At 40.4% G+C, this 17,207-nt stretch overlaps 1 protein-coding gene across 2 annotated transcripts in view; it reads right to left on the bottom strand.

Annotated features, from left to right (window-relative positions):
• Positions 1-14,471, bottom strand: part of PIGQ (phosphatidylinositol glycan anchor biosynthesis class Q) — a 56,681-nt gene extending 42,210 nt beyond the window's left edge. The window contains exon 1 of one of the 2 annotated variants that reach the window (XM_069108004.1): positions 14,332-14,471. The gene's annotated coding sequence lies outside the window, so the exon portion shown is untranslated. Of the gene's footprint in view, positions 1-11,554; positions 11,681-14,331 lie in introns of those variants that run through there. The other variant, XM_069107997.1, reaches the window with a different exon arrangement.
• Between the last annotated feature and the right edge of the window lie 2,736 nt (positions 14,472-17,207).

Raw genomic sequence — 17,207 nt, 5'->3', positions numbered from 1 at the left:
TAATAAATGCAAACTGACTGAATGGACCTTAGAGAACAGGTAGGACTTCAAGAGGCGGAAAAGGATATTGTAATCACAGAGAATGTGAAGAGCAAATAGGATCACAAAAGGGCAGAACCGAAAAGGACCTCAGAGATCATCTGGTGGAAATTTTGTAAGAGTCTAGGGTATGTAGGCTTTAGAAAGCAAAGGGAGATGGAAAAAAAAAAAGAGGTCGTAAAAATTGGTCCAATGAGTCTGGTCCTTATCTATCAAGATGACCTGACAATTAAATATGGAATCAAAGTTAGGAAATGAAGCACTCTTTTTTGTTGTTGTTTCTTTTTCTAATTTACAAGGGGTGGCCCACCTGAGAAGCTGATTTTCCTTCCTGGAAAAAGAAGGTTAAATCCTCTCCAAATAGTGATTCCTTAGAAACAAAAAAAAATTTTTTTAAACCTACAAGGCTTTCCAAAATGATTTTTTTTATAATTTTTGCAATGTCTACCTCACAAAGTTATTGTGAGGAAAGTGCTTTGTAAAACTCCACAACAGTGTGCAACAGAATCATTAGTAGTGGTGTTGGTTTCCCAAGGCCTTGGAGCTAAGATGATGAGAGGTTAAAAAATACTACTTGAGGGCATACAGTTTGGAAAAGATTGTCAGTCAAACACTTATCTTGTTAAACAACCAACCATTTCCAGTAATCACTGTCAGTAACAAGATCATGAACATTCACATCTGTGGCTATTTAACAATTGATTAGAAATGCCTGTGCTTCAGATCTGTAAGGGCCACTAAGCTACCCTCTCTTTCCCCACCACAGACTACACCACTATTTTACCTGCTTTGCATATATATGTCCTTGATCACAAGAGGGATGAACTATGCAAGAGAATGTGAGAACTATATCTTTATATAGTTTTATGCCATATCTTGTGCCCCTAGCACAAGACTATGCCTGGCCCTGTGGTTTTAATATTTTTTTCATTATGATTTAGATATAGGCTTGTCAAATCTGCAGATGGCAAAAAGATGGATTTGAATGGAAGAATCAGTATACAAAATGATCTTGATATTAGATTAGTCGGTTCAAATCTGATAAAATGAAATTTAACACAGATAAATGAAGTCAAATGGGTAAAAGATGAAAAGTGGCTAGAGAGCAGTTTGATAAAGATCTGGGAATTTTAGTGGACCACAGGTCAACATCAATCAACAATGTGATATAGCAGTCAAGGCAGTCAAAAAACCCAACAAAGGGGCAGCTAGGTGGCACAGTGAATAGAGCACTAACCTTGGAATCAGGAGGACCTGAGTTCAAATCCCACCTCAGACACTTAACACTTACTAGCCATGTGACCTTGGGCAAGTCACTTAACCCCAACCGCCCTGGCCCCCCCCCCAAAAGTAAAAACCAGAACAAAACAAAAAACCCAACAACCCTCCAAAGTCCATATTCTGTGGAGATTGGGCATAGAATCAAAGCAGTTTAGATTAGAAGGGTCATTAGAGGCCTAGTCCAGTGCTACCTGAAGCATTAATTCTTGTCTTTGATCTCCTCAACAAGTGGTTATCTAACTTTCATATAAAGACCACTCTTTTTTTTTTTAAACCATTTTGTCCAGTTTATTTTCAGTCTATAGAAGTGACCCGCCCCCTGGGCTCCCCCCTCCCCAGACAAACAAACATACAAACAGACACTTCACTCAGCTCTGGTGAACTCTTCCTTTTCAGTCACAAGAAAGGGCCCAAGCCCTTGGCAGAATATGGTTGCATCACAACTTAGTCAGACTTGGTCTTTCAAAAGTAAAAAGTCAGGATACAAAAGTCCAGCCCTTGTAAGTCCAAGGCAGAAAAGGTGAGCTGAAGAGGCAAGGGGCAGCTCCTCAGATCCATCCAAGGTATCAAACCCTTCCCAGAAATGGCTCTGTTTGATGGGCAATTCCAACTAGTTCTGAGTCTCAAAGAGCTGTGGAGGAGTTGATGAGTTTTATCAGAGGAATCCCTTTTCAAAGAGTAATACTTCCTTCTCTGCCTCTTCTCAGAGCTTGTGAGCAAATCATTTGCTCCCATTTCTTGGAGAAGTAGAAGAAAATGATCTTCAATGTAAAGACCACTCTTGACAAGGAATTCCCCATTTCCAAGGAATCCCAATGTGTTGTTTGGAATTTCTAACTGTTAAGAAATTCTTCCTTATGTTGGGCCAAAAATAGACTCTCCATAATTTTCACCCATTGGTACTAGTTCTGCTCCATTGGGGCCAAGCAGAATGACTCTAATCCTTTTACATATGAAGTGGTGGCTTCTAATGCACTTTCTGTTTTGTATAATAGTTATTTATATATGAAGAGTTTCAGAAACAAATCAAAAGCCTGGCACTAAAGCTTTAATAGCCCTGATGGGATACTCCAATTATACAGACATCTGTTGGAGATCGTTGTCTGCCAAAAGCAGAGCAGCTAATAATTTGTTGATTTGCCTTAATTATAATTTCATCCATCAAAAGGTTGAATTAACAAGGAGTACTGCTATTTGGGTGTGATGCATAGCAACATAAATATAAACAGGTTTCTGGGATGGAAATAATGTAATTCTGGAGACAAGTTGATCAATCCATTTTAGGATTTGTGATAGTGAAGAAGAGAAAAGTAGGGTAAGAGTGTATCTGACAGGTACCTAAGACTTTTGGAAATCAGATTTCAAAGGGCTCAGAGAAAGGATTGGTAGATCTCACAGGCTAAAATTATGTAGGAGTCATCCTGGGAGAAATTAAAGCTTTCAAAAATGAAATTCTGAAAAAAATAGCCCAGTAATTTCAATGAGGATAAGTTGTCTAAAGAAAGATAAATGTTGGGGTGGCTAGGTAGCACAGTGAATAGAGCCCTAGAGTCAGGAGGACCTGAGTTCAAATCTGGCCTCAAGACACTTAACACTTAGTAGCCATGTGACCTTGGGCAAGTCACTTAACCCCAACTGCCCCTCCAAAAAGCAAAAAAAAAAAAATGTGAATAGGGGAACTGTAGTGGCAACCACACTGATATACCCAGGATGGCTGCTAGCACAAGTTCTTAGATCTACTTTACTAGGAAAGATAGCTGTTTAAGGGGTCAACAGTCTTTTTCAATTACATTCATTAGTTCAGGGGAAAAGGCAGCACTCTGAACTTCAGAGAAAATACAAGCAGAGAAATAAAGACCAACAGACAGGGTTCTGACTGCCTGAATCAACTATATACTTTACATACATCCCTTGATGGAGAGAACCTTTACATCTGAGTAGTCAGGGAGCTCTAACCAAACAAAATCTTGACCAGGGAATCACAAGATCCTCCTCATAATCGAGCCCCCAAAGCAAAATACCAACTGAAAGTATATATACACTTCTCAGAGCCATAGCAAAAGGTGTAAAAGCCTTCTTATAAGCAAGCTTCCCTAAATGAGCTCCACCTGAGGTCTATTAATGGGTGGGTGGGTGGGGGGGAAGATCTTAAATCTCATTAACATTATGGGAACTCACCAACTGACTCAGATATTTAGAAGATGTGTACATAAGATGGAAGAAAGGGAAAATAATGAAGAATACAGATTTTTGTCTAGTAACAGGGGAAAAAAGAGGATTAAAGAAGGAATGGGACTGCTATTTGGGGTGAATAGAATTGTAACAAGGGACTACAGACAGAGGTGTAATGGAAATGCAAATTTAAAGATCTTCCCTGCCCCTAGGCCCTTTGATAGACTTAAGATACTCTGAGAACCTTCCTTGATTTGAAAATATACTCTGCCCCCTAATAGGCTGATTTTGGTCACATGGAGCCTGTGGCAGGAGGCTTGGTTTTTAGGAATGGCCACACCTTGATGCTGTGTGATTGGGCAGTGGGTCAAGAGGGTGGTTACATTCTCTGACCCAGGCGAAGGCTATATAATCCCTGATGTAAGGCTTTGCTTTGTGGCTCGCTTTGAGAAGTGTTGTGTGACTTGACCAGATGAGACTCTTGGCAGCAATTGAGAGCCCCTTTCCCCCCACCCTTGAAAACCTAGATGTTGATGCTTTCCTCTCTGGTAACTGTGATTTGGTATGGATGTAATGGTTGGACAGTTTGGAAGCCTGTCTGCTTGATCTGTTTCTCTGTCTTGTAACTTCTATCTGTATACTCTGAAGTTCGGGGTGCTGACCTTTTTCCCCTGAACTAGGTAAACAATATATGTTTGATTAATTAAAGTAAGCTTGTTAACCCATTTTGAGTTGCTTTCCTTTAGAAAAGCAGATGCTGGGGTGCTTGCTGCTATAAGAGGGAAGAGCTGATCAACTCTTATTTTGATTCTGTTTGCTCTGCCAAGTAGAATAGTCATTGCATTCAAAAGGACAGAAAAATAACAAGGAGTTAATATATGAAATATAATAGAACACTTAACTGACCTTAAGAAGTTCAAGTCACCTGGCCCATATAAGCTACATCCTAGGGTAATGAAAGAATTGGCAGATGTGATTGCTGAACCACTGCCAGTGATTCTTTAACATCTCGGGGTTGGTTAGGGACAAATGTCCCAATTTTTAAAAAGACAATAGAGTCAGCAGACTATAAGCCAGTGAGCTTGACTTCAATTACTGGAAAAATCACAGAATGTATATTAAAGACTTGGTTAAAGAACTACTAGAAAAGGAAATGATGCCAACAGCTAGGAGGCATAGTGGACAGACTGATAAGACTTATTTAGAGTCAGAAAGACTGGAATTCAAATCTAGCTGCAGACACTTATGAGCTGTGTGACCCTGCACAAATCACTTAACCTCTCTTGGTCTCACTTTTCTCCTCTTAAAAAGTGGGGATAATAAGAGTATCTACAGGGTTGTTGTGAGGATCACAAGAGAACATATGCAGAGTGCTTTGCAAACTTCAAAGTACTATATAAATGCTGGTTATAATTATCATCATCAAAAAACCTTAGTAGTTACTCTTGAAAGACCAGGGGAGTGCCAGCAATATAGTTAATGCAGATTTTAGCAAAGCATTTGACAGAATCTCTTATGCCATTTTTGTAGGCAAGATAGCTAAAAATAATAAAATTAGGTAGATTCTGAATAGACTTGAATGTCAGGACCTCAGGAGTAGTGATTAATAGTTTGATGTCAGCTTGAAGTTCTCTAGTGATGGGCCCCTAACACAAGACTATGCCTGGGCCTGTGGTTTTTAATATTTTTTCATTACGATTTAGATATAGGCTTGTCAAATCTGCATATGACACAAAGATGGATTAGCGAAAACTTCTGAATGGAAGAATCAGTATCCAAAATGATCTTGATATTAGATGTTGGTCCAAATCTGATAAAATGAAATTTAATACAGATGAATGAAGTCTTATATTATGGTTTTAAAAAATCAGATGGGTAAAAGATGAAAAGTGGCTAGAGGGCAGTTTGATAAAAGATCTGGGAATTTTAGTGGACCACAGGTCAATATCAATCAACAATGTGATATGACAGTCAAAAAAGTGACTCTGATCTTAAGAGAGCCATAGTGCCCAGGACTAGGGCGTTGATGGCTCCATTGTACCCTGCTACTGTCACACCATGGGTATTCAATTCGGGGCATGTCATATTAGAAAGAACACCAAGAGCTGGAATTCTGCCATCAAGGGGAGGGTCACAGTAATAGTGAAGGGCCTCAAGACACACCATATGAGTTCAGTGAAGAAACTAAGGGTATTTAGTTTGAATAAAATAGGACTTAGGGGCCATGATAACTGTCTTTAAATAACTGAGTGACCAGCATATGGAAAAGAGAAAAGATTTGTTCTGCTTGGCCATAAGGGAATGCCTTAACTTGGCCATAAGGGAATACTCCATAACTAGGAGTAAGGCATAGGTCAGAGTAGAGATTTAGGCTTGATTTAAAGAAAAACTTCCTTAGAATTAGAGCTGTGTCCCAAAGTGGAATGGGCTTCCTCCAGAAGTAGTAGATTCCTCCCTTACTAGACCTGTTAAAGCAAGATGAATGACTACTTGTCATCCGGCAGCAAGGATTCCTCTTTTGGTCTGCACTGGGCTATGTGGCCCATCTAGCTTGGAGATTTTTTGGTTCTACATGTTCCTCCTTTCCTTACCAGACTGCAAGCTCTGTAGGCAGGGATGTCTTGTCTTTGTAGCTTCTTCAGCCACTAGCACAGAACTTTGTACACAGTAGACATTTAGTAACTGTTGAATAATACAGTGTCATCTTATGTAAAAGACAGCAAATTCCTATAAGTACATAGATAAGATAAGGAGGCAATAGGAAATAGGAGACGGGGAACTTAGAGCATGTTTGTCTTTTTCTGCTCCTTTCGTAAAGGTGTTATAATGCTGTAGAAAAAACACTAAACTGGGAGTCAGAAGGCCTGAGCACAAAGCTGGGCTCTATCACTTACTATTCTGGCCTTGGACAAGTCACCTCCTCTTGGAGCCTGTTTCTTCACAAGGGTATAGAGAAGGAGCAGGCAATACTTATAAACCAAAAAGCACTATAGAAATGTGGGCTACTATTAATGGGCAGGGGAGAATACCCTGATTTACTGAAAAAAAATTTCGAGATCCAAATTCCCTCCCATTGTAATTTGATATAGGTTATATGTGTACAATCAAGCAAAACATATTTCCATATAACTCGTGTTGTGAAAGAAAACAGAACCAAAAAAAGGTTTAAAAAAATCAGTATGCTTCAATCCACATTCAGATTCCAATTCTTTCAATGAAAGTGGACAGCATTTTTCATCTTAAATTCTTTGGAACTGTTTTATTTCTCTGTATTACTAGGAATAGCTAAGTCATTCACAGTTGTTCATCCTATAATGCTGCTGTTACTTTGTACAATGTTCTCCTTATTATGCTCACATCACTTTGTATCTGTTCATGTTAAGTCTTTCCAGGTTTTTCTGAAAGCATCCTGCTCATCATTTCTTATAGCACAATAGTATTCCATCACAACCATATAACATAACTTGTTCATCCATTCCCCAAATGATAGGCATCCCCTCAATTTCCAATTCTTTGCCACCACAAAAAGAGTTCTTTTTTTGTACATATAAGTCCTTTTTCTTTTTCTTAAATCTCTTTGGAACACAGAGCTAGTGTAGTGGTATTGCTGAGTCAAAGGTATGCACCATTTTATAGCCCTTTGACCACAGTTCCAAATTGCTCTCAAGAATGGTTGGATCATTTCTCAACTCCAATAGTGCATTAGTGTCCCAATATTCTCTAATTCCCTCCAACATTTGTCAATTTCCTTTTCTGTCATATTAGTCAATCCATTAGGCGAGAGGTGATACCTCAGAGTTTTTTTCATTTGCAAATCTCTAATCAATAGTAATTTGTAACATTTTTAAGTGTAATCTCTATGCAGATAAAGTCATAGACTGTATATCTAGAGTTTTTCCTGTGAGCATCAGTATCACATCCACAACTGCCTACTGTATATTTCAAACAGGATGTCCCATAGACATCTTCAACTCAACATGCTCAAAACTGAACTTATTACCTTTCCTCCTAAACCATTCTCTCTTCCAAACTTATTTCTGTTGAAGATACCACCACACTTCAATCTCCCAGGTTGGTAATCTTGACATTAACCTCAATTTCTCACTCTCCCTCACCCTATAATTCTAATCAGTTGCCAAATCTTGCATTTTTACCTTCACAGTTCTCTCATATCCAACCTCTTCCTTCCACTCACACATCTACTACCTTAGTTCACGACCCCAGCACTTCTTACCTAGAGGACTGCAATAGTCTCTTCATTGGTCTCCCTGCCGCAAGTTTTGCACCTCTCCAGTCTACCCTACATACTGCTGCCAAAGTAAGCTTCCTTAAGCAAAGACCCAAACAAGTGATTCTTCTACTCAGTCAACTCCAATGGCTTCCCACTGCCTTTAAAATAAAGTATTAATTCCTCTGTTTAGCTTTTAAAGTACAATACAACCTACCTTTCCAAATTCATTAAATATTCCTGCAATCCAGCCAAACTGGCTTTCCCTCTATTCCTTATACATGACACCTCATTTCCCATCTCTATGCCTTTGCACTGGCCATCTCCGCCATGCCTGGAAATCTACTTCTCCCCAGCCTTTTACCTTCATCTCATAGAATCCATCTCCTCTTCCTTTAAGATGCAGCTCAAGCATCATCTTTTACATGATACTCCCAACTCCTAGTACCCTCCCTCCCAAGTTATTTTGTAGTTAATTACCATATATGTATGTGTGTGTATGTATGTATATATGTATTTATTCACTTTATACTTATGGGGGGTATGTGTGTGTATGCTTTCTCTCTAACACCTAGCAAAATGCCTGGCACACAGTGGGCACTTGATAAATACTTACTGACAGCGGGAGTTCCCACACTGGGAGATTCTTTTGATGGCAAAAAATTACAGCTCCTTCTTGTGTTCACATGAAATTCTTACAAACCTCCTAAGCTAGGGTCCTTTTGAGGGATACAGAAATATGGGGAAAAATGTACATACAGCATTTTAAGAGTGTGCAGAGTAAACTTGTTCTCAGTTTCTTTTGTTAACATTAGACAGTTAATTTAGCTAAATGAGGTATGCTGTCTACCAGATTTGGGGGGGGGAGGATGACACTTTTGAAGGATGTGATAATGAGGTGAGCCCAAGGTCACAAGGATTCACTCTGTTGACTCAGAGTCAAGCACCTGATACCAACCATGGCAATGAAGAGTTTCTGGTCACAGTTGATCTTTTAGTTCTTTGATATTGGGAGAAAAGGTTTTGGTACCAAATCTGTTGCGAGAGGCTATCATCTCCTTGCATTTGATCTCATCATTTTTTTAGCACTCTAGGAACTTCTGAGATCAAATCTATTACCAGTTATTGACTAGAGAACACCGTGGCATGTGCTTTAAAAGGTGTTTGTAAAGAATAGAGATATAAGTAGTGAACCCGGAATTCTAGTATCACATTATAAATGTGAGGAATAACACAAGTAATTTGTAAATAGTCATTTTAAAAATTCCAACTTAAAACAGTAACAGTAATATTATAATATGATCAAATGTGAATGACTTAGTTATTCTCAGAAATACAATGATCCAAGACAATTCCAAAGGACTTATGATAAAAAAAAAATACCTATCAACTTCCAGAGAAAGAAGTGATGGAGTCTGAATACTGGTGGAACATACTTTTTTAAACTTTATTTTTCTTGGTGTTTTTTGGGGGGGGTTTTGGTTTGTATTTTCTTTCACAACATAGCTAATATGGAAAGATGTTTTGTATGACTAAACATGTATTATACTACATGTATAATCTATGTAAAATTGCTTGCCTGATCGAGGGGAGGGGAAGGAGGGAGGGAGAGAATCTGGAACTCAAGTTTTAAAAATTAATGTTCAAAATTGTTGTTACACATAACTGGAAAAAATAGAAACATAAAAATTCCAACTTAGTCTAATACTGCATGGCATTAAGGGGCATTTTCCATACCTGCTAATGAAAGATCTTTATGTCTATAGAGAAAAAGGACCAAGGAAGGAATTTAGGGGTCAAAAGTGGATATATAATCCTAGACAGAGAGGGGAAGAGATGTTTAGTAATAGCAAAAATTATTTTTTATAATATAAAATATCAATCACATTTATAATAATCAGAGCATTTATATAATGTTTTAGAGTTTGCAAAATGTCTTAATATAACCTTATGAAGCAGATAGTTCAAGTACTAGAACTATGCACCAAAAAGACAGGCTACTTAGTGTTTTCTTGAAAGATTTTCTTTTCCTTTTCCAGCTACAGTCTCATATACACATTATTATATTATTATTACACATATATCATATTATTATATACACACATATATTATACACACATGTATGTATAATATATGTGTGTGTGTTTGCTACACAAAGTGTCAAGGATGGCAAGGTAAAAGCCTGACCCCAATCACAGCCTCTTGGACAGCTTCTCTTTGAGGGGGCCACCCACCAAACACAACCACAAGAAAAATTACCTTACAAATCACTAGCAGTTTTTCAACCCTTCCAATTCCTGCCCTAGTACAACAGAGAAACAAATAAAGCTAAATAGTTCTCATTATTACTCAATAGCTCCCTTTCCCAACCCTCCCTCTTCCCCCTTTTCCCTGCCCCTAACAAGTCTGTGCTTCTGGGCAGAAGGGGCCTGGAAATGGGAGAAAAAAAGCTAATAAATAAATAAAGCAAAACTTCTGGAGAGAAAGAATACAGTAATCTTGGCAAAAAATGAAATGAGTTAAAAAAAAACCTTTAACATTACTATAAATCAGTAACACAAACAAAAAATCAGTAAAGAACAGTAAGGAATATTTCTGAAAGTCCACTTTGAAAAAAAAATCCAGGTTCTCTTTGTACATGAAAAAGCTCAATCAACCTCTTTCACAGCCCAAACAACTGCTTCCCTTGAGGGCCACCCACCAAATAGAACTACAAGAAAAAAGTTTACCTTACAATATTAGGAAGAGTTTTCCTACACCTTCTATTCCAGTTTTCTTATACCTACTCTAGCCCCAGTTCTACAAAGAAACAAATAAATACTCCAGAAGGAGCCAGTTAGCGATTAACACAACAATGAGCACAACATGGACCTTTTCTAGGCTTTTAGGTAAGCTTCACTGTTAACTGCCCTTCTTGATTTAATATAAATAAAATTTTATTCCCAATAATCATGTGGTTTTAAACAATTATCCTCTAAACCACTCTTTTTCCCCTTTCTTATTACTTTGGGAAGAAAATAACAACATTCTGTATTTATGTACTTTACTGAATGAATAGAACTTGTATCCAATGTCATACCCAGGTTTGAAGAATAATTTTAAAAGGTACTCCACAAGGAAAACTAACTTAAAAATCTGACTTACTGGTATTAGAGCTGCCTAAAATTAACCCTGTAAAAGAATAAATTTCAAGTTCAACCTGTCTTCTGATGGCAAAAGCTGGAGACTAAGGAACAATAATTAACTATAGGAAAGTCACACAGTCTGGACTACTTTATTCCTTGATGCACTACTTTGCTTCTGCTATGAGGATTAATGGCCTGGTCTATGACATGCCTTTACACTAGCTACACAGTAATACTAAATATGAAGCATAGACAACATTTCAAGTTACTGCCTCAAAATCAAGACCTGAAACTTCCTTCAGTAACCAACTTTCTCAGACTTAGATTTAAATGACCAATTATGCATTTAGGCCAAAGCTATCACAATGTGCCCCATAACTGTGGATCTAAACAAAAAACTTCAATTTACCAAAGACTTATGCAGTGCCTACCAGGTGTAAGATATGGGTGCCAAGTGCTGGGGATATATAGACGAAAAAGAAACATTCCCTACCTTTGAGCGGCTTACACTCCACTGGGGTAAAATTCTCCAATAAAATATATTCCATTAATTTGGGGTACTTCAAAGCTGGTAGAGACGAGTACAGTATTATCTATTTTAAAAACTTTTCTCTTACTTCAATTTTAGACTGGGCAGGAGAGGAAGGGGGGAAAGCCAACATGTCTTTATACGGTCTGCCAATGGCTCAAAGGGAATTAACTGACTCACCACACAGGAAAATGAAGTGTGTTCTACAAGGGGTAGTTGCTACTTCAAACTCTTGTCAAACTTTGACTTTCCTGCTGATACAAGACTTCATCTTCTCTACCACCTGGTACTAGGTTTTAGAATCACTTGTTTCCTTCCAAGTCAACGCCTCAATTAGGAGTGATGTGACTCACACTGCTTTCACATGAGAATTCTTGGGGGATGTGTGTCCAAACCATAATTTTACTCTCATACTGCCATTGACACTTAAGCAGCCTTCCTACTTCACATTATAGCAAGTACATAGAGAAGAACTGAGCTCCCCCTACTGAACAGGGTTAGAGTTGCCTCAAATCAGGCTGCACAGGAACATGCTAGTCTGGAGAGGATAGGTCTGCAAATACATACTAGCAAAATCACAAATCCTTTGGGATCAAACCTGACACTCTCTTTTGATTCTCATTTCTTCTCCTGCAGAAACCTGGTGTTCTCCTTGCTGAACGGAACCACACATTTCCCTCACCTATTTTGACTTATAGAATGTTATGTTAGAGCTAGAAGGGCCTTAGAGGTCATCCAGTCAGTCCTGAGGAGATCATGAGAGTTCAAGTGTCAGTCCTAGCTTAAATTCTGTTATGGATAGACTAGGCAAGGAAGAATCAGGAACTCAATAACCTAGAGTTCAATAAATCAAAAAACAAAAACTGGGGCAGCTAGGTGGCACAGTGAACTGTGCCCTGGAGTCAGAAGGACCTGAGTTCTAGTGTGACCTCAAACACTTAACACAAAACTAGTCATGTGACCTTGGGCAAGTCACTTAACCCCAAGTGACCTTTCCCTCTCCAAAAAAAAATTAATAAATAAAAATACTTAGCAAAAAATTCCCTACTTGGTAAAAAGCTGCAGGGAAAACTGGAAAGCAGTCTGGCACAAATTAAGCTTGGACCAACACCTTATTCCTTATACCAATTACCTGCATATTCTACAATATATTCTAAATGGATGTGTAATCTTATTATTAAAGACCATGCTATAAAATAATTAGAAAAGAAGTAGATCATATACCTCCACAGCCACCTGAAGGAGGTGCACTCTTAAACAAGATAGGCAATTACTAAAGACAAAAGAGAACTAAGACTACATCAAACTGAAAAGCACACACAAAATTAACTCACCTAGGATAAGAAGGGAAGTTGCTGAATGGGGGGAAATATCTATCAAATTTATCTTATAAGGATTTAGAATTCAAGATAATACAGTGTCCCAAAAATCTTTGTGAAGTTTAAAGTTTAAGGCTTAAGACTGCAGTAAAACTTTTGGGATACTTTTTGTAGTTTGAAAACTTCCTGGGGGTTTGCAACTATAGTTCAAAGGATTCACACTAAAAAGTGCGTTACTGCACAGTAAATAATTGCCCAATTATCTTAAAAATATATTTCCCTCCTTTGGTATTGAGACAAATATTGCAAACCTTTGTTCAAATAAAAAAGTCCACCATGAAAACTAAGTTTATGTATGGTTACTTAGGTGGCAAAGTGGACAGAGTGCACTGCCTGGAGTCAAGAAGACCTAAGTTCAAATCTAGCTTTAGACACTTATTAGCAATGTGACCCTGGGCAAGTCACTTAACCCTGCTTGCCAGTTTCCTCATTTGTAAAATGAGGAAGGAAAAAGGCAAACCATTCCGGTATTTTTGCCAAGAAAACCTCAAATGGGGCCTAGAAGAACTGGGCATGACTAAACAACACAATTATCATGTTAGACATCTTCCAAGTAGTAAATTATTTCATTAAAAACATTTATATTCAACAAAATTTGTAAAATGAATTTAATATTGCAAATTGCCAATAATAGTAAGTATAAATTTTTCTAGATTATTTTAACTTTTACAGAAAATCTCACAAAATATTTGTAACTTTAAAAATTAATTTTATAATTCAATATTTAAAATTTTAAAATCAGTGTAATAAAATGTATATTTTATAACTGTGTACATGTGATTATATACTGTATACATGTAATTATAGCATGTGTAAGGAATTTATTATATATAAATATATACAGAAAGTAATTTGGGGGAGGGACAAACATTGTTGTAAGCACTTAACGAATAAACTTCCATCTAAAATAAATAAATCTTCACAACCCAATTTTTTTTAAATTCTTTTTTTTGGGAGGGCAATTGGGGTTAAGTGACTTGCCCAAGGTCACACAGCTAGTTTTTTTGTGTTGTATCTGAGGCCGAATTTGAACTCAGGTCCTCCTAACTCCAGAGCCGGTGCTCTATTCTCTGCTCCACCTAGCCGCCCCTTTTTAAAAATTCTTGAAAAGGGTTTGCCGAACAAAAAACTTTGGGAACCCTTGATCTGGTCCAACACCCTACGTTTTATACGGCAGAAATCTGAGCTTCAGGAAAGGGAAGAGACTCGTCCAAGACGACACGGCAGTAAGTGGCAGAAACAGAAGTCGAACCCCAGGCTCCCCAGTCCCAAATCCTCCCCATCCAGCCACCAAGGTCATAGAGCCAATCGGTGGCAGAGTAGGACCGCCGGAAGCCTTTCCCGACCCCTCCCGGTCACGGCGTCCGAGACCAAAGCTCCTGGATCCCGGCTCCCCAGCCCCGCGCGTCCGGAGCCGCCCCCAGTGCGCCGGCGCGACCTCCGCCTCCCTTTCCTCCCCTCCCCAGGAGCTAGCTTAGCCCTGGAATCCTCCCCGCCTCGCGCGTGCGGCCCAGGGCCCGGGGCTTCCCCTCCGCCCCTGACCGCCCCAGCCCGCCCCTCTCGGCGACATGTACACACCGGCTTCCCGGGGCGGAGCCCTCGGGCTGCAGGCGGCGGCTGCGCGGTGCCCCGAGGGGCGCCGCCGGGATCGCCGGCCCCGGCCCCGTAACCGCCGCTCCTCCAGACAGGAGCCCTATTTCCGCCCGTTGCTGGGCAGTGACTACGCGGTGGGTCCTTCCCCCAGAGACTCTCGGCTCGGCTCGCGGGGCTCGGCTCTAACGTTCCGCCGGCGCTTCCTGAGAGTGGCTGAACCCGAGCTGCGGAGCGCGGTCAGAAGGGGCTGGGCACTCAGCCTGGGCTTCAGCCAAGCCCCAGGCCCATCCTCAAGGGAGAGGCCGCTGGGCGTTGGCTCAGGGAGGCTCATGGACCCCTCATCTCCGGGCGCACTCTCAGGGGATTCCCCCTTAGCTTCCCCCTGGCCCCAGTCTAAACCTCATATCCAGCCCCAGACCGACCCCTGAACCCTACCCCAGGCTGACTCCTAAATCCTACCCCAGGTGTTGTTGATTGGTTTTGTGACCCCCTCTGGAGTTTTCTAGGCAAAAATACTGAAGTGGCTTGCCCTTTCCTTTTCTGGCTTATTTCACAGATGAGGAAACCGAGGCAAACTGAGTTAAGTGACTTGCCCAAGGTCACACAGCTAGTGTCTGAGGCTGAATTTGAATTCAGATCTTCCTGACTCCAGGCCTGGCACTCTACCACCTGTGCCACTTAGCTGGCCAAAATCCTATCCCAGAGTGACCCCCAAATCCAAACTTCCCCCTAAAGCCCCAGATTTGTCTTCCTAATTGCCAGCTGGCCACAAGGAAGAGGAGGAAGGAAAGTACAGATAATGATGCTTCATCCTTTTCTGCTAGGATCACAGCTCCTTGCCATTGCTCATTCAGTCAGTGGTCACAGGCAGGAGCCCAGATTCAGGGTGTTGGTCTGTGGCTGGAGTTACGGCTCAATCAATACGGTTCAGGGTCTGTCTGTGGCCAAATTGAATGAGGCTGTGGCTGGAGTTAGGCATCAGTCTGCAGCTAGGTTAAAAGGTCAGTCATAACTTCTGTCTATTCCCATTTAGAGGGTGAGGAATTCCTGCTAAGGTCAGGCTTCTACAATATTTACTATTTCCCCAGCTCAGTCCAACCTCTGGATTTTTTTCTTATCCTGAAAGTGACCATTTCTATAGGGGAAATATATGTTATTTCATGGGACATGCCTTTTGTTTCTTTGGGATGTTGAGTAGACATCTGTGTGTCATCTGCTACATGTTCTCTTTTGTGTTACTTCAGGACAGAAGGCATGGGGAGAGTTTCTTAGGGTGAACGAGGAAGGGAAAGGGGACCCTCCCTACATCCTCCCTGTGCTCTGACTCTGCTGATAATCACCCCACCCCTTGTCAGTACCTAATGCTATCTGGAGATTGTTAGGAGGGAGGCCCAACCCAACAGCTGCTTTAAGCTTTTATAAGATCCAAAGAAGTGACCACTGAAGAACAAGACACCTTTTTTATGCCCCTCCTTTATTTAAAGGACATTGAGTACTCCCAAAAGGGTTTGTGACACATCTCCCTACTTAATATTTAATTCAGATCCAAATCCTCCCTGCCCAAGACTCTCCAATGAGCTCTATATCCTAACCTTGACAGTGAGACTGAGAAATAAAGAACCCTGAACCGTGCAGATATGAAAGTGGAGTCAAGAGACCTATGTTTGAGTCCCAATTCTACCCCTTAGTTTCCTCATTTATAAAATGGGTATCCCAATATTTGTACCACCTGCCTCATAGAAAGTGCTTTGAAAATTGTAAAGTACTATGGAAATGTGAGTTATTAATATTATTGGTTATTAACCAACCACAATCTGGGCGTCCTGAACTTTCCATATAATGACCAGGTGGTCTCAGGGTGAACCTGGCCTGATGGGGAACTGCTTGGCCACCCATTCTGGTCTGTGAGCAGAGCTGGGATGAAAAGAGCATAGGATCATGGATCTATTAAAGCTGAAAGGGACCTTAGAGGTCAGCCAAGTCCAGCCTCCACATTTTACAGATGAGGAAACAGGCTCAGAGAGGTTTGCCCAGTTTCACACAGCTGCTAAATGCCCAAAGTGGGATGTTACAGAGATTAGTGCTGTCCTCGGCTCCTCCAGCCCCAAAGAACTGTGTTACACCAGAGAACTCTAAATCCACATAGATTCCATTTCCTGCCAGCCACCCAATGAAAAAAGACACAAACACACCTTATATCAACTGGGTCCAGGAAATCTCCAGCAATGGAAAGTCTTGTTGTTGGGACCAGAGGAGCAGCAGCATTAGAAGCTTGGACAAATTGAATGAGCTGAAAACCAGGTCATTATCCCATCAGAACTCTCTTCCACTCTTCCCTTGGGCCCCACCTACCCTCAGGCCAGCTGGGGGCTGATAAGAAAGCTGGAGAATTTTCCTGGGGAGATAGATCCAGGCTATGGGTAGGAGTTGATACAGGAGACTCAGGTCTAATGTGGCAGAAAGGCAGAGTGAGGGAAACTGGAAAGCCTCAGAATACAGAGCATAGAATTTCAGAGCTTAGAAAAGACTTTACAGGTCATTGAGTCTAACTCCCTTAGTTTACAAATGAGAAAAAGGAAATAATTTCAATAAGGTCACACAGTAAGTTATGGCAGAGCCTTTAACTTGCCTGGTTACTTTCTTGATGCTTCTGGAGGGAGACCTACTCCAGAACCAGATCATCCAAGTCAGGCTGGTAACATGTCCAAGGAGTTGTGAAACATCTCCAAGGAAAACACTAATCCAGGGGCTCACTCCCCTAGGTCAGCAGCAAAGGATGGAGGGAACCAACATTTCCACCAGACCAGTTCCCCTCTCTTGACCACAAGTTATCGATTCCCAAGACCTTTTACCCTACTCAC

The sequence above is a fragment of the Petaurus breviceps genome, unplaced genomic scaffold, assembly GCF_028583685.1.
Source record: "Petaurus breviceps papuanus isolate PSGF00001 unplaced genomic scaffold, PetGlider_PUasm1.0 138, whole genome shotgun sequence".
Classification (NCBI taxonomy): domain Eukaryota; kingdom Metazoa; phylum Chordata; class Mammalia; order Diprotodontia; family Petauridae; genus Petaurus; species Petaurus breviceps.
Note: the sequence above shows the minus strand (reverse complement) of the source record. Positions and strands in the feature narration are given on the sequence as shown.